This window comes from Cynocephalus volans, chromosome 1 (assembly GCF_027409185.1).
Source record: "Cynocephalus volans isolate mCynVol1 chromosome 1, mCynVol1.pri, whole genome shotgun sequence".
Taxonomy (NCBI): domain Eukaryota; kingdom Metazoa; phylum Chordata; class Mammalia; order Dermoptera; family Cynocephalidae; genus Cynocephalus; species Cynocephalus volans.
This window is the reverse complement of record NC_084460.1, coordinates 205,639,341-205,665,434: the sequence shown is the minus strand read 5'-3', so window position 1 is coordinate 205,665,434 and position 26,094 is coordinate 205,639,341. Positions and strand designations below refer to the sequence as shown.

The window sequence follows — 26,094 nt, the reverse complement described above, 5'->3', positions numbered from 1 at the left end:
TGAGTGGGGGGTGTATATTATAAGACAAAAACCAGCAGCTGTTTGTTGCTCTGTGACCTTGAATAAGTTATCGAATCTTTTTATAGATCTCGCCTTCTTCATCTGTAGAGCCACATAGTAGTTCTTACCTCAGGCATGTGTTGGCATTGGCACCAACACATGCAACTACTTAGGTCATTATAGCACCAATAAATGCCAACGATTATCATCACATTGTTAATAAATTTCCTATTTTACTGCATTGAATTTACCATAAGTTAACCTGTACCCTTTTGAGACCACTAGAATCGAGGGCATATTGTGTCCATGGCCACCAGTGTTAAAAACATGTTTCTCCTTTGCTTCCCACTGGTGATGACCTTGGTGTTGATGTGTAACTTCAAGGAATTGCTGAAACAAGTCACTCAAGTGCCTTCATTGTCATTTTGCCTGTTTCTGGCCATATTTGTTTTCATAGCAAAATGTGGAGTATACTAACATTTATAAAGCAAATGTATTTCACAGGGCCTAGCTTCCAAGGCCCTGTAGTTTCAGGTATAGCCTAACTTTTTAAAATTACATATAGAAATGTCAAGCTTGCGAAAGGCAGGAAACTTTCCCCGGGCTAAAGTCTCTGTTGTAGATAAAGAATTGTAACACAGCAAAATTGCTGGCTCTAAGATGTCCTTGGTGCAGCCAAACCTAATGACTATTGCCATGACAATTACCTTACTGTTCTTTGTAACCACCTATGTTCCTTTCCTGTAACTTTCTGGCCTGGAAAATAAATACTGAGAGAAGACCCTAGTTCAGTGTTATTTTCTGAGGAGGAATGCACCTCTCTTGAGGGTTCCTGGGAAATTAACCCCTTTGGGGCTTCTCACTGCTCAGAAGAAATGGGCTTTGAGTAATCCTTTGCATCTCCGTCACCCTGGGGGAGAGGTGACAGCAAAATCTGATAAACTTCTTTCTCCCTTTTTCCCTGTTATCTACTAAATACCTGCCATTAAGCCAGATGCTGTGCTGGGGACAGAGGGATGAGTAAGACACACTGCCTGTCATTCAGCATGCCCAGAAATTAGCAGGAGTTATTACAGATTTAATCAGGACAGTCGCAGAAACTTTAACAAGCAGAAATTTAGGTTCTAGTGTCAAGTTATCCATACTTTGTAATAGATACCCCCATTGATTACTCTATGATCAGAAAAGTTTTGGTTGTTTATGGCTTAACAAATGAGTTTGGTTTTAAATTAAGGAATTAAGTGCAGTAGAAAGAATACTGAACTGGAAGTCAGGAGACTTGAGGTCCCAGCTTTGGGACTCTTGAAGTCATTTCAGTTCCTCAAGCCTTGGTTTCCATATTCTTTTTTTTTTTTTTAATTAAAGACAATTTTTTTAGAGCAGTTTTAGGTTCACAAAAAAATTGAGAGGAAGGTACAAAGATTTTTTATATACTCCCTTTCCGTATACATAGCCTCCCCCATTATCAACATCCCTAACCAGAGTGGTATGTTCGTTACAACTGATGAGCCTACATCAACACATCATTTATCACTTGAAGTCCATAGTTTATGTTGGGATTCATTCTTGATACAGTGCATTCTATAGATTTGGACAAATTTATAATGATGTATATCCACCATTACAGTAACATATGGAGTGGTTTCACTGCCCTAAAAATCCATTTTCCACAAATTTATCTCTTTGTCCCTCCAAGCCCTGGTAACCACTGATGTTTTTACTATCTCCATAGTTTTGCCTTTTACAGAGTGTCATCTAGCTGAAATCATACAGTGTGTAGTCTTTTCAGATTGGCATCTTTCACTTTGCAGTATGCATGTAAGGTTCCTCCATGTCTTTTCATGGCTCGATAGCTCATTTCTATTTAGTACTGAGTCATTTTCCACTGTTTGGATGTGCCACAGTACATTCACCTACTGAGGGACATCTTGGTTGCTTCCAAGTTTTGGCAGGTATGAATAAAGCAGCTATAAACATCTGTGTGCAGGTTTTTTACGTGGACATAAATTAGCTCCTTTGGGTAGATACCAAGGAACATGAATGTTGGTAAGAGTATGTTTAGTTTCATGAGAAACTGCCAAACTGTCTTCCAAAGTGGCTGCACCATTTTGCATTCCCACTAGCAGTGAGCAAACGTTCCTGTTGCTTCACATCCTCATCAACATTTGGTGTTGTCAGTGTTCTGGATTTTGGCCATTCTAATAGTGTGTAGCAATATCTCATGGTTGCTTTCCATGTTCTTTCGCAGGTGTGAAAGTGAAGAACTCTCTCTTCCAGCTCTAGCAGCCTGTGGTTCTAAGGACCTGGGCCTACATTATCATTAATTTTCTGTCCATATGGCTCCCATAGGGGGGTGGACACCATCCATCTTGGTTCACTGATGATGCTACTGAAGCAGGAAGTGGTCAGTTGACTGAGACATGGCTTTGACCCCTCGAAATAGTCAAGCATGACTTGGTATGTGTTCTTGGCCTCTCCCCAAACAAGAAGAAAAATTTTTAAGCTTTGTGAAGTGATAAAGGAAAGTGAATAAAAATGTGCAAGAAAATTCACCTCCCCTAGCCTTTCTCAATCTGGATTCTGCAAGAGAGAGTTACGCTCTAATGCTCTAAGAGTGTTGTATGCAGTGAACGAATTTCTGTTCTGTGTATCGAGAATAGTAGTAGCCACGGTCCATGCTTAAGAGAATTGAGAAAACTCACTCCGATCATTCTCTGTACTCTGTTATTCAGTTGAGGAATCCTGGTAGAGAAGGGTTGCAAGTCTAAGTAGCTTGGAGGGGTTTATAACTCACCGAAGGTCACGCAGCTGATGTGTGCTGGAGCAAGGTTTGAATCCAGGCTCTCTGGCACCAAAGTGTGATCTATCCTTTCTCTACATGCACCGATGATAAGCCCTGCCTGCCTGAAACCTTCTCTGACTCTCTGAGCAGGGCCAGGGAGGCTGTCTCCACTCCTTTGACATGGAAAAGAGTGGGTAACTGCCCAACATGAAAATTAGCTGTCAGAAAAACTGATAGAAGCCTCACACTTTAATGTGGTCCATAATGAGCCTTTGGGATTATAACACTGTAGGAGAATTATAAGTGTCAATGATTAGTTGACAAAAAAGTGAAAGATTGGTGGGAGGTGGACGTTTAGCTAAATTTGACCAGTGACTTCGAAGGCTGGTTTTTATAGGTCTCATCTTTGTGTGTTAAACCCTTTCTTTGGTTTTAGTCTTTTTATTTAATCCTTTTATCTATCCCTTGAGGATAAATATCCACTTAAAATGAAAATTCCCTGAAATGAGAATAGTTATTAATTATTTAGAAAACAATTAAAAATTCTTTTAAGGCCTCCTTTTAATTTTTGTTCTTCAAGGGCCGGCCTATGGCTCACTTGGGAGAGTGCAGTGCTGATAACACCAAGGCCACGGGTTCAGATCCCTATATAGGGATGGCCGGTTAGCTCACTTGGGAGAGCGTGATGCTGACAACACCAAGTCAAGGATTAAGATCCCCTTACCTGTCATCTTTTTAAGAAATAATAATAATAATAATTTTTGTCTTCAAAATGTTATATAGAAAATTTATTTCTCATGTAACCATTTACATGGTTAAGAGATTTCTGAACAGTCAGGGTTTTGCCCCAGCAACCTCCCATTTCTAGCCATCATGCCACCTGGCATAGAGCTACCTGGCACAGAGCCATGGTAACCTGAGGTTGCAAATATTTTCCAAGTCTACTATATGGCTTGGTTTCTTTGTATTTTTGTTGAAATTAGCATTTCAAGAGCAACTTAAAATAAGTTTATTCTGGTAGGTACAAGGTGGAGTCATTAGGGTTGCTGGGGAAGCCAATGTGGTTAGAGAAGGAAGTGATGGCCGCATAGCAGGGCTGAGTGGGTGGGGACCCTGTGGTGAGCCTGTCACCCTGCATAATTCATCCGTGGGTAGTGGTGGGAGCTGGGAGTTAGAGAGCTTGTTTCTAGATGGGACACCACTGACTAGCTTTGTGACCTTGTGCAAGACATGGAGACTTTTCTGAACCTCTTTGATCATTTGCAGAATGGGTATAATGATCTTCACCTTAGGTCCTCTTCAAGATGGGTGTAAGAATCCAAAACAATGCCATAGGAAACTCCTGGCAAGTTCTTGAATTGGTCTGTGGTTCCTCACTTCCCACCCTTCCTTCCAGCACAGAGCACTCTGCCACTCACTTCTGTCACTTGATGACATTGTCTGAGTGCACGAGTGCATGTTCTCACAGGGGCCAGGCAGGTGTGCCAATAGCTGAAGTGAATGGGGCAGGTAGGGACCACGGCACACACCTGACACTTACTTGAAATGACAGTCTTGCTTCAGTTGAAGAAAAACTTTCCTAATGTTATGATAAGACTTGACCTAAAGTGAATGGATTTGTCCTAAAGTCAATGGACATACAGAGGAGGCTGGACATATGTGACTTTCATATACAGTAGCCACAGGGCTATAGGGCTGGTGTTCAGTGGGTGCATTCCAGGATGGCTCTGCTGGTTGTTAAAACCCCACTTGGTAATCAGCCACTGCCCAGGCCCCTAACTTCCCCCTTGGTGCCCACCGACCCTCCCGAGATCCTCTGGACATACCCACCAGCCAGCAGCTGAAAGGGCCAATACCTGGCATGGGCTCTAGGACCTGCCCCAGCCTGGAAACAGACACTGTCCCTTATGCCTGATAGGGGCCAGAGCTCTGTTAGTTGTTAAATATGTTGATTGTCACCTCTGTGTATGCATCCATTATTTTTATATACATAGATATTAGAAGAGGTTTTTTTACTTCATGAAAAACTGACATTTCAGCAGTCGAAGTAACAGTTGTTCTCAAATACAGTAGCCTCATTAAAATGTAGCTTATCTACTTGAAGTTAGAACAAAACAGCTTAATAAAAATTCATTTTAAAGCCATTAAAAACCAATAAGTTGAAAGGATTAATTTATTCAGCAGACATTTATTGATCACCTGCTTTGTGCTTGGAAAAATAATAACTAATCCCAGAGGCTGCCCTGGATGGCCTTGTGCGAGTGCTCTGGGCAAGCCTTTCTATTGCTTTTGGCACTTGCAGCTTCATGTACCAGCTGTGGTTCCTGCTTTACAGACTGTGGGACGTAAGAATGCCCCAGGTGACACAGCTGTGAGTGGCAGAGATTGGGTTTGAACCCTCTGCTCTGACCTTCAGCCTCCTTCCCACTGGGTATGTCGAAGGAAAAGCCTAGTAACACAAAGATACCACCATCCTTTCCTCATTCCAGTGGGGAGGATAGTGCCACGTTACCTAAAAAAAGACAAAAAATCTTCCTTTTTTCTTCTCCAGAACCATGTGCAACCCATAAAGCCTGGTGAAGCAGCCAAAGAAATAATGAATTCATGTGCTAACATGGGCATGAGAGTGAGGCCAGGTGTACCTTTTGCTGCTGTTTTGACTTTGAGTCTCAACTGACATCTGCTGGATTTAACAGTGAGATTCCTCCCTGTCATGGCACAGCCCTTGGGTGTGAAACCTGAGCGCTCCTAGAGCCACTCTATGGCTTCCTTTACCTGTGGTGTTTGCTACTGGACTGGGAATGTGTTAAAAAGGATTTTAAATAGCTCAGTGCGGTCCTAGAGAACAGACATTCTGGAACTGAAATAGCAGAATCTATTAGCTAGGATCAATCTGCTCTCCTGAGACCAGAAGGAAACCATGACAAAGAGGGTACTACAGGTCGTGTTGGGCATCTTTGGTGTGTGGCTGCAGGTGGGCTTCCTGGAAGGCGGAGGGGCCTCTCATGGCTGGAGTCTCTTCTTACTGTTAAACTGTACGTGGAGAACTAATGGCTTCATTAGTTCATTCCTAGGTACCTAATGATATTGGAAGAACTGCTGTCCATTTCGTTATGAACAGGTGACATAGGAGTTCATTTATTTAAAAAGATAAAGATTAGTTAGGTACTTATTACAAAATAATATAAAAGTAGCACATCATTTTGAAAAAAAATTGGAAAATAATCCTCTACTCTTCCATATTCCAGAAATAGCTATTTTAATATTTTTTGTTCGTCCCACAGTCTTTCTTAATCCATTTTAAGAAACATATAGCTGTGATCATAAGTCTTGTTTTATATTCTGCTGGTTTTGGGTGACTTCATTACAAAAAGGCCTTCCAGAGATTGTAACTATCTCCCCCCCACCGCAGGCTGAAATAACTTTTTTCTTTTGCTTGTAAAATAATACATGGTATGGCTGAAAAACAAAACAAAAAACTCCCCCCCATGACCAATCAAACTGTATTGAAAACCAGTAGTTTCTTTATGATTCAGAAGGCCACTGCCACCTTTATTTTTGTCTTCCTCATGACTTTTCCTGCATAGACTGCATAGGCTTTTTTGTCTGTAGAGTTTCTGACAAGGAGTACGATTTTGATCCGAGGGAGGGGTCATGGCAAGATCAGTTGCTAGCACTTCAGAGACGCCTTTAAAAATAGCCCCATCCTCGAAGTCCACTGGGCCTCGCTGTTCTGCAGCCTTGGTCCCAGTGTGAGGATCTGGGACATCTTCAAAGCTGTGATTCTCTGGAGAGTCAAAGCCATGGTACTAAAGCCTTGATATTTTAATAGTATTTTACATCTTTTTTTCCTGGGTGGCTGTGTCTGGTTAAATGCCCTCTTCAGAGAACTGTAGAAGAAAAGTTGCTGCAGAAAGCATAGATGTGTCAGACTCTCCTGTATTTTTTCCTACCCTATTTATGATGTTTTATCAGTTGGTTCTATAAGATAACAGTGAGAATAATTAATTTTCTCATTTAGCATCATCTCATATCGCACCAATTCATTATAGTCTGTTCGCCTCCAATATTTTTATATTAAAAAGTATATGTATATACTGATTCCATTCATGTGAAATATTCATCCCATTTATGTAAAATATCCAGAATAGGTAAATGTATAGAGACAAAATGAAGATTAGTGATTGTCTAGGACTGGGGGTATTGGGAGAAAGTGAGAAGTCACTTGTAAGGGGTAAGGGTTTTTTTGGGGGGTGATGAAAATGTTCTAAAATTAAATGTGGTGATGGTCATGCAGCTCTGAATACACTGAAAACCATTGAATTGTACATTTTAAATCAATGAATTGTATGATGTATAAGTTACATCACAATAAAGCTGTTACAAATGATATATGAATATATGTATGTCCACTGCAGTACTAAACAATGCAGTTAATATCCAAACCATTGGAAGGGCATGACCCTTAAAGAGAGAACACACAAAGCCTTTGGTTGAATGTCCCCCCAAAACTTAGTCCCCCCCATAACAGTGTAAAGAAGGTGGGAAATCCTATTACAGTAATTGAAAGGTGGGGCCTTGGCGAGGTGATTAGATTGTAGGACCATGCTGCAGTGAATGGATTAATAATGGTGGTCAGGGGCGTGATTTGGAGTGCTTTAAAAGAAGAGCATGTGAGAAGTTCTTTCTCTCTGTTCCACCATTTTCTGCCATGTGAGACCCCTGAGTCACTGTTGCCACCAACAAGACCCTCACCAGATATGTACCCTATACACTGGACTTCCCAGCCTCCAAAACTGTAAGCAATAAATTTCATTTTCTTACAAACTACCCAGTTCTGTGTATTTTGTTATAGGCAGCAGGAATGGACTAATACACACAGAAAGCAATGCTTTACTGATAAGAATGAGTGGAGATTCAGGCATCTGAAGATTATTTTTTACTTTTTTGAGCAAGGATGGAGGGTGACTCAGTGGTGAACTGGAGTGGGCTAGCTCATCAGGTTGGTATTGTGAAATCAGCAATGGGGTGGGTGTATTTACAACGTGGAAACTGGCAAATGCTGCAAGTGGGGGCCTTATTTTCTCCTGAAGAGCCAGTGAAACATTTATCAACACATGACTGGCTCCTCTCCCTCGTACCTTCCATCACAGAAGGCCAGCTTTCCTCCTGGCAATTGAATGAAGAGCTAAGTTAAGAGAATGTCTTGATGGGGTATCAGGAGGATTGGCTGTGGGGCTCTGCTAAGCTCCCACATTCCTTCTGTCAGAAAGCATCCGGCTAACATGTATCTTTAGGGTTTGGGAGCTAACTTGAGGGGTCTTTGTTGGGAGCTGGGCTCTGTGGAATGTCTGCCAATAATCAGTGATTGCTTTTGCATGACCTTTCTGCTTTGGGGAAAGAAAAATTTGATTCCCAAATCCTGGGATCAGATGTTAATTAGTGCTGCTCTTTCACTTGGAGGCTGCCCTATTATGAGCTTCAGTTGAAATTTTTAACCGTAACTTGTGAAGCTAAGCAACAAAATCCACTTTACTTCTTATTCATCTTCTTTAATTAATTCAATCTGATTTAGGCTTAGATATCTGAAAGTCATTTTTTTTCAGACAGGAAATACTTGAATTATTCATATCCTTCCCATTTTGAGCTGGGCATATCGGTCCCTCGAGAAATCACTGCTACATATCTGACTGGTGTTCCCGTGTGTCAGTTTGTCAACATCTCTCAGTGAGATTAGTAATTAGACAGTCACACCACACTGGAAACTGTGGAAATAATAGAGGTCTTGAGAAAGCCTCAGGTGATACGAGTCTCTAAAGTTTAAACCTAGATATAATTCTAATTCTTTTTATGCCTACATGGTTCAGATTTCTTTCACTGACTGATTATTTTTTATTAAAAAAGAAGAGTAGCCAGATGATCTGAATGTTTCATTAAATTTTACTAATAGTTGGTCTGACTTTTTTCTTTGTGTTACAAACAAAATGAAATTTTTCTGGGAATGGGTCTTTCCCCCTAATGGAAATGTATTTATGTATATCTTTTTGATAATACATATTGTAAAATTCAATTAGCATGTAAAAGTTGATGTTTAATCCTACCCTTCAGTGATGAGTTAGAGATATTTTTATATTAACTTTGGGTGTTACCTGTAATATAATGTATTGAGAGCAACAGGAAGGTTAGAGAGCAGCATGTATAGTATGATCTGATTTATGTACAGAAAGTATACCTTAAAATATGGAAGAATTTATACATTTGACAAAAATGTGTGTTTGTGTGTGCATATAAATGAACAAAAGACAAATAGCCACCTTTCTTTTTCTAGTGGCTATGAGGTACTTCATTGTATGTACGTACCATAAGGTATATAACCAGTCCTCTATTGATAGATGCTCCGGATGTTACAGTTTTAGAATTCTAAGCAGTTATGTCAGGAGAATATGCAACAATATAGTTCTGATAGTAATTTGTATTAGTTTCCTATTGCTGTCATAACAAATGATCACCAATCCAGCGCCTTAAAACAACACAAAGTTATTATCTTACAATTCTGAAGGTCAGTAGACCAAAATCAGTCTTAGTGGGCTAAAATCAGGGTTTTAGCAGGACTGTGCTCCTTTTGGAGGCTCTGAGGAGAATCTGTTTTCTTGCCTTTTCCAGATTCTAAATGCTGCCCTCATTCCTTGGCTTGTGGCCTCCATCCATCCAGCAATTACATCCCTTTAGCCTGTGCTCCCATTGTCACACATATCTCCTGCTCTGACTCTCCTTTGTCCTTGTTTCCCTTGTAAGGACCCTGTGATTAGGTTGGGTCTACCTGGATATACAGGATGATCTCCCCACCTCATGATCCTTAATTTAATCACACTTGCAAAGTCCGTTTTGCCCTGTGAGGCAGTATATTCACAGGATCTGGGGATTAGGATGCAGACATCTTTGGGTAGCATTATTTTGTATACCATATAATTTAGGACAAACTGCTATCTTATAGTAAACTAGCTTGTTTTATTTAGCCCATTTCCACATCTGAGCACTAGGTTCTAGGGATACCAAAATGAATGGCACAGTTTTCTGCCTTTCTGGGGGTTAATTCCTTGAAGGCAGATAAAGACTCATGAAAGACTGGGGTGTTGGAGGATCTGCAGGTCATTCTCAATGACAGCCTCAGTTACAAGGTGGGAGGTGGCTAGAAATAAAGGTGGACGGTTAAGTGGAGGCCAGAACCAGCAAGTCCTTGTGTGAACTTATGAAGTCAGACTGTATCTTGCGGATCAGGCCTTTTTATCCCAGGGTTAGTGGAAGAACACCAGAAGTTCCTGTACCACCTGTGTTTTAGTCCGTTTTGTGCTGCTATAACAGAATTACCTGAGACTGGGTAATTTATAAAGAACAGAGGTTTATTTGTTCTATGATTCTGGGACAAATCCCAGATGCATCTGGCATGGGCCTCAGGCTGCTTCTACTCATGGTGGAAAGCGGAAGGCAGCTGGCAGGTACAAGCAGATCACATGCTAAGAGGAAGCGAGAGAGAGAGGGTAGGTGCCAGGGTCTTTTAAACAACCAGCTCTCTCGGTAACTAATAGAGTGAGATCTCACTCACTACCTCTCCTCCCCCAGGGAGAGCATTAATCCATTCATGAGGGATCCACCCCCATGACTCAAACGGCTTCCAGCACTGCCACATTGGGGATCAGATTTCCACAAGTTTTGGTGGGGACAACACATCCAAACTCTATCACCCTGACTTTCAATGTAAAATTTTAGGCATATGTGCTTTCTCCTGTAGAGACGGTACGTGATGTTCATCAGATTTTTGATCGGGTTTCTGAACCAAGAGTTCAGCATCACAGCTGTGGCTGATGGGATGCCTTTGAAGGACTTCAAGTAGGGAGATGACATGATTAAATTTGCACTTTGGAAAACTGACCCAGGGTGGGGTTTGGGGTACATGAATAGCAGAAGAGACATCCTTAGAAGCCTCTTCCCCCATCCAAGTAATGGGGACCAAAGAAGGTGAGGGCAGGGCAGGCAGTGGGAATAGAGCATGGGGACTGGGTCTAAGGTGGATGTGGCAAGTAGAATTGGCAGTGCTTGAGCAACTTCATGGATGAATAGGGTGGAGGATAACTGGCCAGCCTTCTAGATGGATAACACCCTATTAGCGGACTTAGGGGATACAGGATGGTGAGCAGGTTTAGGGGTTATTGTGGGGCGTGAGGGAGATGATAAATTCAGTTTTGTATATATCCATATCATAGGGCTGTGGGACATTCAAATGGAGGTGAGCAGTATAGAGTATATGGTCATAGTAATTTCCAGAGTACAGAGGTATAGAAATTCACCAACTATCTTTCTATATTTCTGGTTGTCCTTACCTGATAGCCTCCACTTTTTTTCTCTACGGTAGAACTAAACCCTTAAAATAAGCAGGACTTAGGTTAGGAATTTTTTTGAGAAGTAGCAATAGCTAATAAATATTTCTTACTTTTAATATGTACAGGACACTTTTCACAAATGGAATCCTATTTTATCCTTACAGCAAACTGGTGAGAGGTGGCGGGTAAACTGTAACTGACACGTGATGATAATAAGTAATAGGGATAGATAACATGTATTGAAGATTTACCATGCCAGGCTAGGCTCAGAACACCTTACGTTTATTAGCATAATTCATCCTCACAATAGCCCTGTAAGAGAGTTACTTTTATTAGACCATTTAATAGGTAAGGCAGCCAAGTTCCAGAGAGGATGAGTAACTTGCCCCAAGTCACACAGCTAGTGAGGGGTGAAGCGAGGCTTTGAACTCAGGCATTCGGTGTGGCTCTAAAACCTGCATCAGGCCCATCAGTGTGGGGCTCAGGACTTATTCGTGGTCATCAACCTCAGTACCCGTGTTCCTTGCATTCTGCCCCAGTGTCTCTCCAGGGTGGTGGGGCATTGAGTGGGCCTCATGGGGGAGGTTAGCAATGACATTTCAGTTTCAAAGGCAGGGATAGGATCCCAGGAGACAGTGGTTGGGGCAGTGACAGTGTAGGGAAAGTGAAAGTAAATGGTCAGGATCCCTCCAATGTTTGGAATCTTGCCGTGAATTTGGTGTAAATGATAACTATGCATGTGTGCCCAGGTGTTCCTTGACTATTGTCTGTGGATGAGTGTGGGCACCCAGGTGTTCCTGGGTTGTCTGAATTGCACCCAGGTGTTCCTGGATTATTCTACTTAAGTATAAAGGATGAGTGACTCTGATCCACAGTGGCCCCCGCCCCTGGGGCACCCCTGGGGGGACCACGGGGAGGCCGGTACTGCTGCTGGACTTGTAAGCTGCTGCTGCTACTGTGGTAGCTGAGGACTGAGCTCGTGTCATCTGCCAACAGCTCCAGGGATCTTTCCCAATTACCTAGCTCGTGACCTGTATGTGAGGGGTCTAGTGACCCAGTCTGTACAACAGGTTTGAAGGAGCTGAGCCCTAGCTGGACAGACAGTAAGGAGTGGAGAGCTGCAGCATCTCTGGGTCTGCAGGACAACGGAAGGGTGTGGCAGTCACCAGCCACGGGCAGAGGAGTCGGTGTTTCTGGATAGCAAGGCTGGAAAGAGACAAACGCCAGGCACAGAAGAGGGAGTGCAGCTCCTTGGGCATCTGTGGCTGGATCCAAAGTAGTTTGGGAAGAAGTAGTAGTGATTGATCCCAGAGACTGCAGAAGCCAGGAGCGGGGAAGGGATGGATCTCCTTGCAGAAGGAGTGGCTTGGGCATGCCCCAGAAGGGCATCTGCACCCCTGAGAATCAACTTAGTATCTTGGGGCCTGCTGAACTGGCTGACATTGCTAATAATGAGAATTCTGAAATGCAGGCTGGATTCCCAGCCTTTGGGAACCTGAGTGCTATGGATCAGGTGCCAGTCTTTGTGTTATTTGCTTAATTAGTCTTTGTTGAGGGCTGGTGAGGAAAGAGAAAGGACCTGTCCCAATCACCAGGCTGCAGACATGGCTGGACAGGAGCACAGAGACCATTTTCAGAGCTCAGCCTTTGAAAGCAGCATGGTTTGCAGAGGGCGGACCTTCCACAGGACATAGACTGAGTTCCCAGAGTCCCGTGAAGACACATTGTCTACTAGGAAGAATGGGGCAGTGCTTGAAAGAAAGGAAATGAGCCAGAATATCACAAACGGATGTTTTGTTTATGCAAGCACTTATGAGGTATTGGTTTCAAAATCCTTTAAAATTGGACACTTTAATGTCAAGTAATTGGCTCTTTATGGAAAGGTTTCCAGTTACAAATGGGGGGCAGGTGATCTCACATTCCAGCTGGACTCTGTTAAAAGGCCAAGTCCTTGGTTTTCTGAAATTGCAGCTCCTGGCTCCTCCTCTTCTCAGCTCTTGCATCAGCTCATTAATACGCCTTCCTTCCCCTCAGGTGTCCTGTGTGTGCCCACAGCCATTGGATGCCAGCAACTCTCAAGCCAACTCAGTGAATGTCACTAGTCCTGTTTTGCTTTTTTTATTAATAAGTGTGCCTGATTCTGGCTTTTCAGAGACCCTCTCTATTGGTGTGGCTGTCACGGTAGAGGAAGGGTGGTATCTGGGCAAGAATGTCCCAGGAGGAGTGGGGAGACTCAAATCTTGCCCAGCTCTTCTGGCCCCCATGTGGGGTCTATCCTTTGGAAACACAGGAGGGTCATACGCTTCCAGCCATGGAGATTGCCCAACTCCTGTTTGACATGCTGCAAGGTCTCTTGAGTGACCATGAAAGAGGATTGTGAAATTCTCAAGATCTTGAAGTAAAAATTTAAACTCTTATCTTATTTTTTTTTAAAGGTGTCATTTACTCTACTAGGAGGGAAGTTGTGAAATTAAACACTGACAACCTACCCCAGAGGTGGTAAATTGCTATCTTGGGAGAAGGGGCCATGTCTACTAAAGGTCCTAGTTCTCATCACTATATCTGCATAACAAATCACCCTAAAACACAGTGGCCTAAAACAACGATAATTGCTATTATCTCATTTTCTATGGATCAGGAATTTGGGAGCAGCTCAGCTGGGTGGTTCTGGCCCAGGTCCCTTGTGAGGTTGGCAGAGGACTGCTGTGATTGGGGTTGTCTCAGAGGTTTCTTTACTCATGTCTGGTGCCTTGCCAGGGAACCCTTGAACAGCTGGGGGCTGGAATAGATGAAGTTCTCTGATACGTCTCTGTATCCTATCTAGTCTGTCTGTGTCATCTCTCCACCATGGTGGCTTTGGGGTTGCCAGACTTCTTTATTGACGGCTCAGGGTTCTGAAGGCATGTGTCCCAAGAGAGAACCAGGTGGAAGCTGATTTGCCTTGTATGGTGTAGCCTCTGAAGTTGTGCTGCTTCACTTTTGCTGTGTTCTCCTGGTCAAAGAAGTTGCAAAGTTCTGCCCCGGTTCAAGGGAAGGGAACTAGACCCACCTCTTAGTTGTGGAATGTCAGTGTCACATTGTGAGATGCATGCACAGGATGGGAAAGATGTTGGTGTAGCCATCTTTGGAGAAACAAACCGTTGAACCTTGGGATGGGGAATTTCTTTGGAACTGACTCGTTATAGCTGAGGAGCTTTGGAACCAGACTGTTAGAGAAGCTTCGTTAGGGATCTGGTTTCTCTCTTCTATCTGCAGGCGATCAGAAATGAAAGCAAAAAGGAAAGGAGAGGCAGCCAGGGCTCTTGAGTCTTGGTTTTTCTTTCCCATACGACTGGAGGATAGAACTAGGCCATTGACCAAGATAGGAAGGAAACTCCAAGGGGGACAATCAGCTCAGGAACACATCCCATTTTGGAGCAGACATCAAAAGGAGTTAGCATTTGCTTTGGGCAGGGACTTTTGGTGCAGATACTATTATGATCTCCTTATTACAGATGAGGAAACTGGAATAAATTGCCCAGGTCATAACAGGAGATGGTGGAACTAGGTTTTGAACTTAGGAAGTCCCTGGTCATAACTGTAAGCCCCCAGGTCTTCTTTTCTTATTTGGTTCCAGAACAGGGACAGCCAGGCTTATCCCACCCCCAGGCAGAAGTGTGGAGGATTCCTCTCTGGAGAAGTTCAGCCCATCATGACTGTGCTGAAGATGGGGTCCAGGGAAGGGCTTTCAAGGCAGAGCAGGTGGCATATGCAAAGGCACAGACAAGAATGGATTCCCTCTAGCAAGTCTGGAATAGGGAGAGCATGAGAAACTGGGCTGGAGTGATGGGCAGGGGTCCTGTGGTGGAAAATTTCTAGAATGTGCCAGGAGCTTGGGTTTTATTCAGTCAGCACTGTGGAAAGTGTGAAGGGGGTGTGCTATCAAGTGTAGGAATGGACTGGGGAGAGAGGAGATGAGAGGAACAGGCAGCAGAAGTCGGTTGTGGTGCACCGGGATGGGTGGTGATGGTGGGCTGCATTTATTCTGATTAGCTGTGTGTGCTGTGCAGGATAGGGGTATGATTTGTGGGGGGGTGGGGGGGGTGTTTTTTTTTTTTTTTTTTACTTCCTACTATTTTTTACTATTCTGTTAATTTATAGATGACAGGATCAGCTATCAGAGGGAGCTATTTCTTAATTTGGGCCAAGAAACACCAATCATCAAGAAGGAGGTTTCTGTTGATCGGAGTGGGTCTTATGCATTCAGCTACTTTAAAATCAGTTTTGAGTCACAAATAATAGTAGCAGATGTTTGGAGAGGGCTTTATATGAGCCAGGCAGAGCTGACACTCATCTGGTTTAATGCTCTTGATAGTGCTTTGAGGCAGGTAGTGTTATACCCGAGTTACAGATGCAGAAACTGAGGCACAGAGAGCTTGGGGGACTGGCTAAGGCACAGGGTCAGTGAGCGGTGGAGCCTGGTTTCTGATCTGGTTGTAGAACCACATTGCTGTGTTCTTTCCCACTGTGTGTAAGTTAAAGGGAAGGGGGTGGTGAGGTGTGGTGTGTACTCACCTTGGAGTACACTGTTCAGAATCATCATCAGATCTTCCAGGGGACCATTCCCTCCTTCCCTGAACTTCAAAGTGGCATTAGATGTGGCCAAGGATAGATGTAGGGCAGTGGTTCTCAAAGTGTGGACCCTGACCAGCAGTAGCAGCCTGAGGTGCTGTATTAGTTTCCTGTACCTGTTGTTACAAACTACAACAAATTTAGTGGCTTTAAACAGCAGTTTATTCTCTTATAGTCCTGGAGGCCAGAAGTCTGAGCTGAATCTTATGGGGCTAAAATCAAGGTGTCAGCAGGGCTGGTTATTTCTGGAAGCTTCGGCAGAAAATCCATTCCTTGCCCCTTTTAGCTTCTGGTGGCTGCCAGCGTTCCTTGGCTGTAGCCACATTACTCCAGTCTCTGCTGCTTATTGTCATATTGCCTTCTCCTCCTTTGTCATCTAATCTTCTTCTGCCTCCCTTTCATAAGGACCCTTTACATTAAGGGACCACCAGATAATCCAGGATAATTTCCCCATCTCAAGAGCCTACATTGAATCACACCTGCAAAATCCCTTTTGCAGTGTAAGGTAACATTTACAGGTTCCAGGGATTAGGTCCCGGATATCATCCCATTATTCATCCCACCACACCTGCAAATTGGTTAGAAATGTAAATTCTTAGACCCCACCCCATACCCACAAAATCAGAGCTTCCAGGGGTGGGCCAGCATTCTGTGTTTTAACAAGGCTCCCAGGTGATTCTGATGAACTCTGAAGCTGACATTGAGCTCACACAGCTCAGCCTGTAATTGGAAACTGTCATAGCTCTCCAGAAAATATTCTGAGAGCCTTTGGCCTCCTAATCTTGGAATGGCAAACTGTCTTTTCAAGAATGTCTGTGTGTGTGAGCTTTATATACATTTGCTTAATGTATGAATGAAAAAAGTTGTAATGAACCTTACAGAATTTAAATGGGTTAATTAAAATGTTCTTTATTCTGTAGAATTTAAATGGGTTAATTGTGAATGGCTTTCTGGGGTTATCACAGCCTCTTGAACTTAACGAATGTTGCCAGGTACCACCAAAAAAAAAAAGGGGGGGGGTCATAAAGTTTAGAAGTCTCTGAATAGGGTTGCATCAGTTTCCCCTAGACATGCTGCAAAGCAGCACTTAGGAATGATGCTGTCCTGTGGGTTGAAGCTGTTGTTTTGAAATGTAAATATGGCTGCAAACTTAATTTACCCATTGATGTAAGTTCTTCTGTGGATAAACACCTGGTGAAAATTTTTGCATTTGTATGTGTGTTTAGTTCATTTTGTGCTGTGATAACAGAATACCTGAAACTGGGTAATTTATGAAGAACAAAAATGTAATTGCTCACAGTTCTAGAGGCTGGGAAGCCTAAGACTGAGGTGTCAGCATTTGTTGAGGGCCTTCCTGCTGCTGCATAACATGGTGGAAGACTGGAAGGCATCACATGGGTGAGGTGGTGGGGGGGAGGGAGAGAGAGAGAGAGAGAGAGAGAAGGAATGAGGTATCCACGCTTATCCTTTTACAAGGAATCCACTCCCACAATAATGGCATTAATTCGTTCATGGGAGGAGGGCAAGTCCTCATGGCTTAATCACCTTAAAGGTCTCACCTCCTAATGCTGCCACATTGGGGATCAAATTTCCAGCACATGAACTTTGGGGGACACATTCGAACCATAGCAATGTGAAAGTACTCTATTCCAGGATCTCCTTTTATTTTTGAACTATCAGGAAAATACTTCTCCCCCCACTTTTTTTTAAGTGACTGAGCAGTTGTTTTGTAGATCTTCAGCAGTATCACTGGACATGCATGTGACCACTTTGCTCAGCTGTTTAAACTGCTGCACCAGTGAGAGTCCGAGGTAGATTTGTCCAATGGCCTGGTTTCTCTTTCTTCTGTCTGCCATCGACCGACTCTATGGTGGATCTCAGGAGGCTGACTTTCAAAAGCTGGCCGTGGGTTCCCAGGTGGGCAGGTTTTGAAGATGAGGCAAGTGTGCACCCACTACAGAGAGACATCTTAAAGCACTGCTGGTTTTTGGATCAGGAAAGTAACTTTTTGTTTAAAAAAACGATTCCTTTCAGAGTAATTTCTGAGATTCTGTGTATGATCCCCTGATTTACCCCTTTTTCTCATCCTTGTATCTAGTCCATTTGTGAATTCTATTAGCATTAATTCAAAATGTGTCCGTGATCTGCCCCTTCCTCTCCATCTTTGCTGCTTTGGGCTACTGCCATCTCTTGCCTGCACCACTCCAGTGGCTCCTATGTACCCTGCTTCCAGGCCCCTCCAGGTGGTCTTACCCCTCCTCCCCATAACAGATGGAGTCATCTTTTCTAGTTAGAAATTAATTTTCCCATTCTCTTGCTCAAAAATCCTCTGGTAGTTCTCCGTTGCGCTTAAGCAGAAATCTAAACTCTTCACCATGGCTTCCAGGTCCTGGGTGGTTTGGCTCCTGCCTACATTTCCGACCTCATAGGAACACTTTCCCTGGCTTATTCCCCTCGCCCCACAGCCTCCTTCCCGGGTCCTCCAGCCACCCAGATGGTGGACCTCCTGCCCTAACTTAGGTCTCAGCTCAAATATCCCCTCAGAGAGGCCTTCTGAACCGTGCCATCTAAATCAAACCCCTCGCTCATAGCACCTGATCCAATCACCATTTAGTTTTCTTTATAAACTAAGCATTATATGAAGTAATTTTTGTCTTTGACTTTTTAAACTATTTGTGTTCCTTCACTTGAATGGAAGCTCCCTGAGGACGGGAACAGGACTTGTCTTTCTCTGGCACCATGGCCTCCTCAAAGCTTACAGCAAATGGAAGGCACTTGGTAAATGCTTGTGGAGTGGAAAAGCTGACATGCTGGCCGGGGAGGGTGGGTTCCAGCCCAGAAGTGGAGAGCTCCCTGCCAGTCCCACTTGCTTATGGGATGACCTGGACGGTGGCACACTCAGAGCTGCCGCAGTCACCCATGCCTCAGTCTGGGAGGTCATTGCAAGGTCTGTGTTCAGTAGGAAGGGGTAGGCAGGAAACTTGACTCTCAGACTTCAAGGCCTATTGTCCTCATTCGTTTTGAAGTATTTTGTGTTCTTTTGCAAAGCAAAGCTTTATAAAAACATATGTTTCAGAAAAAAAATAAGTGACTTTTATGTAGTCTACAGCTCTGGAATCCGCATTCCACTTTTCTTGCATTAGCATGACAATTGGAGCTTAGGCTCTGTGTACCTTATATTGATACTCAGAGCAAGGCCAGGATATTTATTCTGAACACTCATGAAAAACATGTGATTTCTCAGATTTATACGTTGACCACCTTTCTCCATAGTGCTGATGGGAGAATTTATTTGAACAACATCTCACAAAAGCCTTTCATGTTGCTTTTGTTCTCCAAAACAAATAGAGTCCTGAATTGAAAACTAGGTTTTTGTGACCTTGGAGCTGTTAAGTTGGAACAGTGTACGTTACTGAATTTTTTTTCTTTTTTTTGGCAGCTGACTGGTACAGGCTGAGATTTTTCTTAGCTGCTTTCTTTCTGCATGTTCTGCTGGTCTTTTGGGATGTTGCTTCGTATTCTCGTAGGCTTTTACCCACACATAGTAGAAGGTTCCTGAAGTCTACAGGGATCTGCAAGTGGATAGTTGTGGCTAGCCTGCCAATCAATAAAAGTAACTATAAAATATTTTATTTTTACTCCTGCCTGTTATAGCTACTTGTTTCTAAAACAAACATTTACTTAGAAGTAAATTTATTCAAGCTTGATTTACATCACTTATAATTGCACTGCTTCAACATTATTTAAAATTTTTATTTGATATTATTGAATATATAATTGTTTAAGTTTGAAAATTAAGGTTAAAAATATATGATAGAGAAGGGTATAAAGTTAAAAAATTAAAGTTTCTGAGCTTCTTTTTATGCATTAATGACTTGAAATATATAATTCTGTGTTTTTATACACATACATATATATAATCACGTAGTATAGTTTTCTTTTTACACAAAAACATGGTCAAACTGTGCATATTGCCCTACATCTTTCTTTCTTTCTTTCTTTTTTTTTTTTTTACCTAATAATATACCGTGGTCATCTTTGCATGCCAGAACGTGCAAACCTACAGTGTTCTCTATCATGGCTGCTTAGTGTTCTTTTCCATAGAAATACCTTATGTTATTCTACCCATTGCAATAGTGGTTGACATTTAACTGGTTTCATATTTTTGGTTATTAAAATACGCATTTATATTTTAATGTAATTTTAGTGTGCTTGCAAGTTTTAAATCATTATAAACATTTACTCATTTTTGTATTTCATAGTTATTTAAGATTGACATCTTTCAGATAAAAAAAGTACCTAAACATTACCCGATTGTTATGCTCCTAAATTCCTCCTTTTCACTACTATGGAGAATACTTCCATGGCCTACATTACACTATTGTTTGCAAAAGGGATTGTAAGCACTTCCAATGCATTAGCACTTTGAGGGTGTATTGACACTGGTATTGGTCCCTGGTACTGGTCATGAGCACTGGGGCAGGAGAGGGATGGAGAGGGGCAGCGAGTGTTTGTTTTCTACCAAGCATGAGGATTCCTCAAGTTTTGTTTGACTGTCTGTTGAGATTGAACATTTCAAGTATCGTGTCTGTGTGTGAATTGTGTTTATGGGGTACTTTGAAAAATTCACTGAAAGATTCACACTATCTTTTAATTCTACTTTTTCCATGAACTTTTTGAAGGACCCTTGCATTTATTTTGCTCATTTATCTTTTTTGTTTGTTTGTTTGTTTTTGGTGGCTGGCTGGTAAGGGGATCCAAACCCTTGACCTTGAATCTCTCGAAGACTTGATTTTTTTGAGTTTGAGAATTTTATGTATTACACTTTGATTTCACGTGCATATTTTCTTCAACCTTTTTGCCTGTTGTTTTGTGGCACAAATTTTTTTACTTTGATAGACTCTAATGTATTAAACTTTGCATATGTCACAGGTCAGAGAATTATATCTTTAGAGTTCTGACATTCAGTTCGTTCTTCTATTTCATTTTTCCCCACTACAAATAAATGGATATGTAATGATTCCTTAGTTGTTGAAGTGATTCTTCAGTATCATGGAAGTTTTTAGCCATGTGCCATTAGCTGGGTAATACCCCAAGGAGGTGTTTACTTCTAGTTGAAGTGAATCATCTACCTTCCATATTTGCAAGGGCTAAATGGATATAAGAAATATTACAATTCAATACTGTTGGCAGGAAGCAAGTTCTTAGCACTGTGAATCATGCGATCCATTTCAGAAAGCCTATTCTAATTAGAAGAAACAATGCTTACACAGATTGACTAGTTATAAGTCTGTGTGCATTGTTGTCTTTTCCTTTTAGATCTTTGTGTATATAATTCAAACAGAAATGTAAATACAGTAATTTTTTGTTGTTGCCAGCTGGGTGGTGATTGTTCTTCGTATCCTTAATATGTGTCTTCTCTACTCAGGTTTTCCAAATGCTCAAAACTGGTAGTGGGTGATGTTTTTGATCTGTTGGTTTTTAAAATATCTGTGGGGTACAGAGAACATAAATCCCTCTATCAGTTGTGCTAGAAGACCTAGTCTGTAATCTCCACAGCTTACAATGAATTTGACTGTACAGTCTGGACAGAATGAGGATAAAACGTAAGCCCTGCTTTACATGAGTGCTCAGCAATTGTTGAAGAGAATCCTCCATAAGTGATTTTAGAGGCTGGTAGGACATTCAGAGACCGCTATTAGTTTACAGCTCCTTTTGAGAGGTGAGGGATGCTGGGGGGCTGGAGGGCACTAAGAGTCTTCTTATTTAAATTTTATAAAAAGGTTGAGAATGTTCCTTTTAGGCATAAATGCTTTCTCTGTATCAGTTTTCTTTTTAATGTTTAATAAATGTAGTTTCTAGATTTTTGACTAATGGGTTGTTGGATAATAGTAAAAACAACTTGAGCTGGAGAGGAATGTAAAGGATATTGGGAGTCTCCCTCTTATGAATGAGGAAACTGAGGCCTGTAGAGGTTGAATGACTTGGCCGAGAACACACAACTGGTTATTGGTCTGTCTGGCTTTCCTGAGCATGTCTTTCTGTTCCCTCTCAAGCTGGGACCTTGCAGTATGGTGATTTTTGTCAGTGTTACATTCTGAGAAACTGGAAGAAGGGACTGCAATTGGGAATGAACTTCAGGTGATTTGCCTCTAGCGATTATATAACTCCAGGTGGATGCAGGTTGTGAGGATGAGTTGTTTATGAATGAGAGTTATCCTTGGGTCTCCTGGAAGGGTTTCTTGTGTGCCTTCATAATAAATCCAACCATAGTGGGTTCATGTCCCTGACCTCCTCTTGGCCCAGGCTTTTCATTTAATTGGAAGACACAGAATGAGGGTTGAAGCTGAAAACAAGCAAATCAACCACAAAAAAGCCATTCCATAAGTTACACATTGAGTCTATGTCTATATATGAGTCCTTGGATACTGTAAGTGAGTGAATATGTTATTCAAGGGATTCGTAATATCAGAAGCAAAGCTTATCTTTTTAAAAAATTTTACTTTCAAAATTAACATACAGTTAACTTTGCTTTTTAGTGTATATATACTATTACTTTTAATTAATGTATAGATTTGTGTAACCACCACCATAACCAAGATACAGAAAAGTTTTATTACTCCCCCAAAAGTACCTATGTATCTACTCCCAACACCTAAACCTTGGCAACCACCGATCTGTCCTTTGTGGCTGTAATTCTGTCTTTTTGACGATGTCATATAATGGAATTGTACAATATGTAACCTTTTGAGACTGGCTTTTCACATAGTTTAATACCTTTGAGATTCATCCAAACTGTTGTGTGTCTCAGTAGTTTGTTCCTGTTTATTGTTGCATAGCATTCCACTATATGGATGTACCACAGTTTGTTTATCCATTCTCCTGTTGAAGGATGTTTGGATTGGTTCTGGTTTTTGGCATTTGACCAGAGATGCTATAAACATTTGCATACGGGTTTTTGCATTAACGTAAGTTTTTCTTTCCTCTGGAGCAGATGTTGGCAAACTTTTTCTGTAAAAGGCTAGATAGTAAATATATTTGGCCTTGCTGGCTGTATGGTCTCTGTTGCAACTATCTAACACTGCTGTTGTAGTATGAAAGTAGCCAAGAAATACATAAATACATGGAACCTGGGCAAATTTGGGCTGCTGTTGGATTGGCCTGAAGACATAACTTGCTGTACCCTGCTCAAGAGTAAATAACTTAGGAGTAGGATTGCTGGACCATATGGCAAGTATGTGTTCAAATTTATAAGAAATTGTCAAAGTGTTTTCCAGAGTTGTACAATTTTGTATTCCTACCAGCAATTCATGAGAATTCTAATTGATCCACATTCTTGTATGAACTTGGTATAAGCAGTATTTTTTATTTATGCCATTCTAATAGCTATGTAGTAGTATCTCCTCATGGCTTTAATTTGCATTTCCCTAAAGGATAATGATGTCAAACACCTTATCATGTGTTTATTTGCCATGTGTATATCTTCTTTAGTGAGTGGCTTTTCAAGTCTTTTACTCATTTTTTTAAAAATTGGGTTTTTTGTTTACTTACGAAAAGTATAGATTGAGTTTTTACAGTTTTTTTTTTTAATGTATTCTGGATACAAATCCTTCGGAGGTGGAATTTGAAAATATTATCTCCCAGTCTGTATATTATTTTTTCATTCTCTTTATAGTATCCTTTGAAGTCAACTTACAAATTTTTTCTTTCACAGAGCATCCTTTTTCTTTTTCTTTCATGGAGCATGCTAAGAACCTTTTGCCTAATTCCAAGTCCTGAAGGATTTTCCTTATTTTTTTTCCTAAAACTTTGATAGTTTTATGTTTTACATTTAGATCTATGATTTATTTATATGATGTGTGAAGTATAGACTGGCTCATTTTTTTGCATATGAATATCCAATTTTTAAAAAATGTTTTCAGTTATACATTGTCAGTATATGGAAATATGACTGATTTGTGTGTCATCTTATATCCTGCACACTTGCTGACTTATTAGTTCTAGGAGATTTTGTTTTTGTGGGTTTTTTTGTTTTTAGATTTCTTTGGATTTTCTGTACAATTACAAGTGTATCATCTGTAAACAGGGACAGTTTTATTTCTTAATCTGTATGCCTTTTATGTTTTTTTTTTCTTGCCTTACTGCATTGGCTAAGACTTCTAGTACAATGTTGAATAAGAGTGGTAAGAGAGAACATCCTTGTCAGGCTGCAGAAGTCACTTTCTATTTGTACTTTGTTGAGAGTTTTTAACATGAATGGATGTGGAATTTTGACCACTGTCAATTGATATGATTATATATTTTTCATTCTTTATACTTTTAATATGTTGGATTACATTGGTTGATTTTTTAAAATATTGAATCAACCTTGCATTCCTGGGATAAATTCCACTTGTTCGTGCTATATTACTCTTTTGCATATATGACTGGATTCTTTTTACTAGTGTTTTGCTGAGGATTTTTGCATCTATGTTCATGAAAAATAATGGTCTGCAGTTTTCTCTTTTTATACTTTCTCTGGTTTTGGCATAGGATAAAGTTGGCATCATAAAATAATTTGAGAAGTATTTTTTATTTTCTAGAAGACTTTGTGTGGAAATGAAGTTACTTCTTTAAATGTTTGACAGAATTTAATTGTTAAACTATCTGGAACTGAAGATTTATTCTTCAGAAGGATTTTAATTACAAATTCTATTTCTGTAATAATAATACTATTCAGTTTATCTTTTCACTTTGAGATTTAGTAGTTTGTGTGTTTTTTTTATTTTTTTAGGAAGTGATTTCATCTAAATTGAAAGACTCATGTACATAGAACTGTGTTATTGTTGTTGTATTACTTATTATCCTTTGATTTTATGTGGGGTCTTTAGTGATGTTTCCTCTTTCATTCCTGATACTGGTGATTTGTGACTTCTCTCTTTTTTGGTCAACCTTGCTAGAAGTTTATACTTTTTGTTGATTTCTTTTTCAAAGAACTGGATTTTGGTTTCATTTATTTTTCTCTTTTTAATACTTTTCATTTTGATTATTGATCCTATCTTTATTTCCTTCTGCTTGCCTTGCTTATTTTGTTCTTTTCTTTCAATTTTTGCAATGTAGAAACTAAGATTATTGATTTGAGACCTTCCATCTTTTCTATTAGAAAGGGGGGCATGGTTGAGACCCATGGCACCCCCCTCATTCCTATAGGGAAGACCAGGGGGCTTCCAGTGGTGGCTCGGTCATTGCTGGGCTGGATGTGGATGCCAAGGGGGTGTGGCTGAAGCCCTCAGCTCCCAACTGCACTAGCTTGGGAGCCTGGGGTGCTTCCTGTGGTGGCTCAGTGGTCATCACTGGGCTGGTTGTGGGTGTTGGTGGGCGTGTGGCTGAGGCCCTCAGCCTCCCACCACTTCCTGCAGCAGTTTTTGGTCAATTGCTGAGCTGGTTGTGGATGTCAGGGGGCATGGCTCAGGCCCCTGGCCCTACCCCCTCCCTGGATTGGGAGCCCAAGGGACTTCTGGTCCTTCTAGGTTTTATAGGTGTTGTTTGGTGATGTGAGACTTTTACTAGTTAATATCAAACTTTGTCTCTGGTCTGTGGATATTTTGGGTTTTTCTTTCAGTTCTGTGTTGGATTATTCACTGTTCCCACCACTTAAACTCTGCACTAGAACTAATTCGTTGTCCTTTGGTTACTTCTAAAATGGGGGAACTTCCTGTGGGGACCAGCACTTGAGCCCCATGGTTGAACTAAATTGCTGCTTTGCTGCTGATTCTCTGGGGAAGGCTTTCTGTGCAGCTTAGGTTTTAATTATTGACCTTGAATGTACTTCAAGTCTTGTGAGTTCTGGTACACCTGGGTTGTGTGGAAACTCTGGTCTGGGCCTGAGTCTTTTCAGCAAACTGCACCCCCTGTAGTTGTATATTTCTGACCAGTCTCCACTGAGTGGTCCTGTGCTGAGTAGAGGCCTGATCAGCTGTCCATGCTGTGCCACAGTGTTCCCCTGGTGGGCCCATTTCCCCCACCACTTGTATTCCAAATAATTCCCATGGGACAGGCTTGTGATGACTCATGGCCTCCTGAGTGACTCCTTTTTTCAATTGTTGTGGCTCTTTGCTCCTATGTGGGTCCATGGGAACCCTGTTAGTGGTCTAGCTGGCCTGAGGGCCACCAAGGCCCTCTTCTCCCCTGCTGCCTCCAAGCAACTTCATCTGAAGGGCATAGCTGTAGCTTTTGCCAGCATTTGCTCTGTGCACTCACCAGCTCCAGGCTTGAAGTGGCCAGGATTTGAAATGGTGAGAGTGATCCTTTCTTTCTCTCATCATAGCTTCTCCCATCTTCATG

At 41.5% G+C, this 26,094-nt stretch overlaps 1 protein-coding gene across 1 annotated transcript in view; it reads left to right on the top strand.

Annotated features, from left to right (window-relative positions):
- TMEM163 (transmembrane protein 163) overlaps positions 1-26,094 on the top strand; it is a 233,641-nt gene that overhangs the window by 36,662 nt on the left and 170,885 nt on the right. The window lies entirely within an intron of this gene.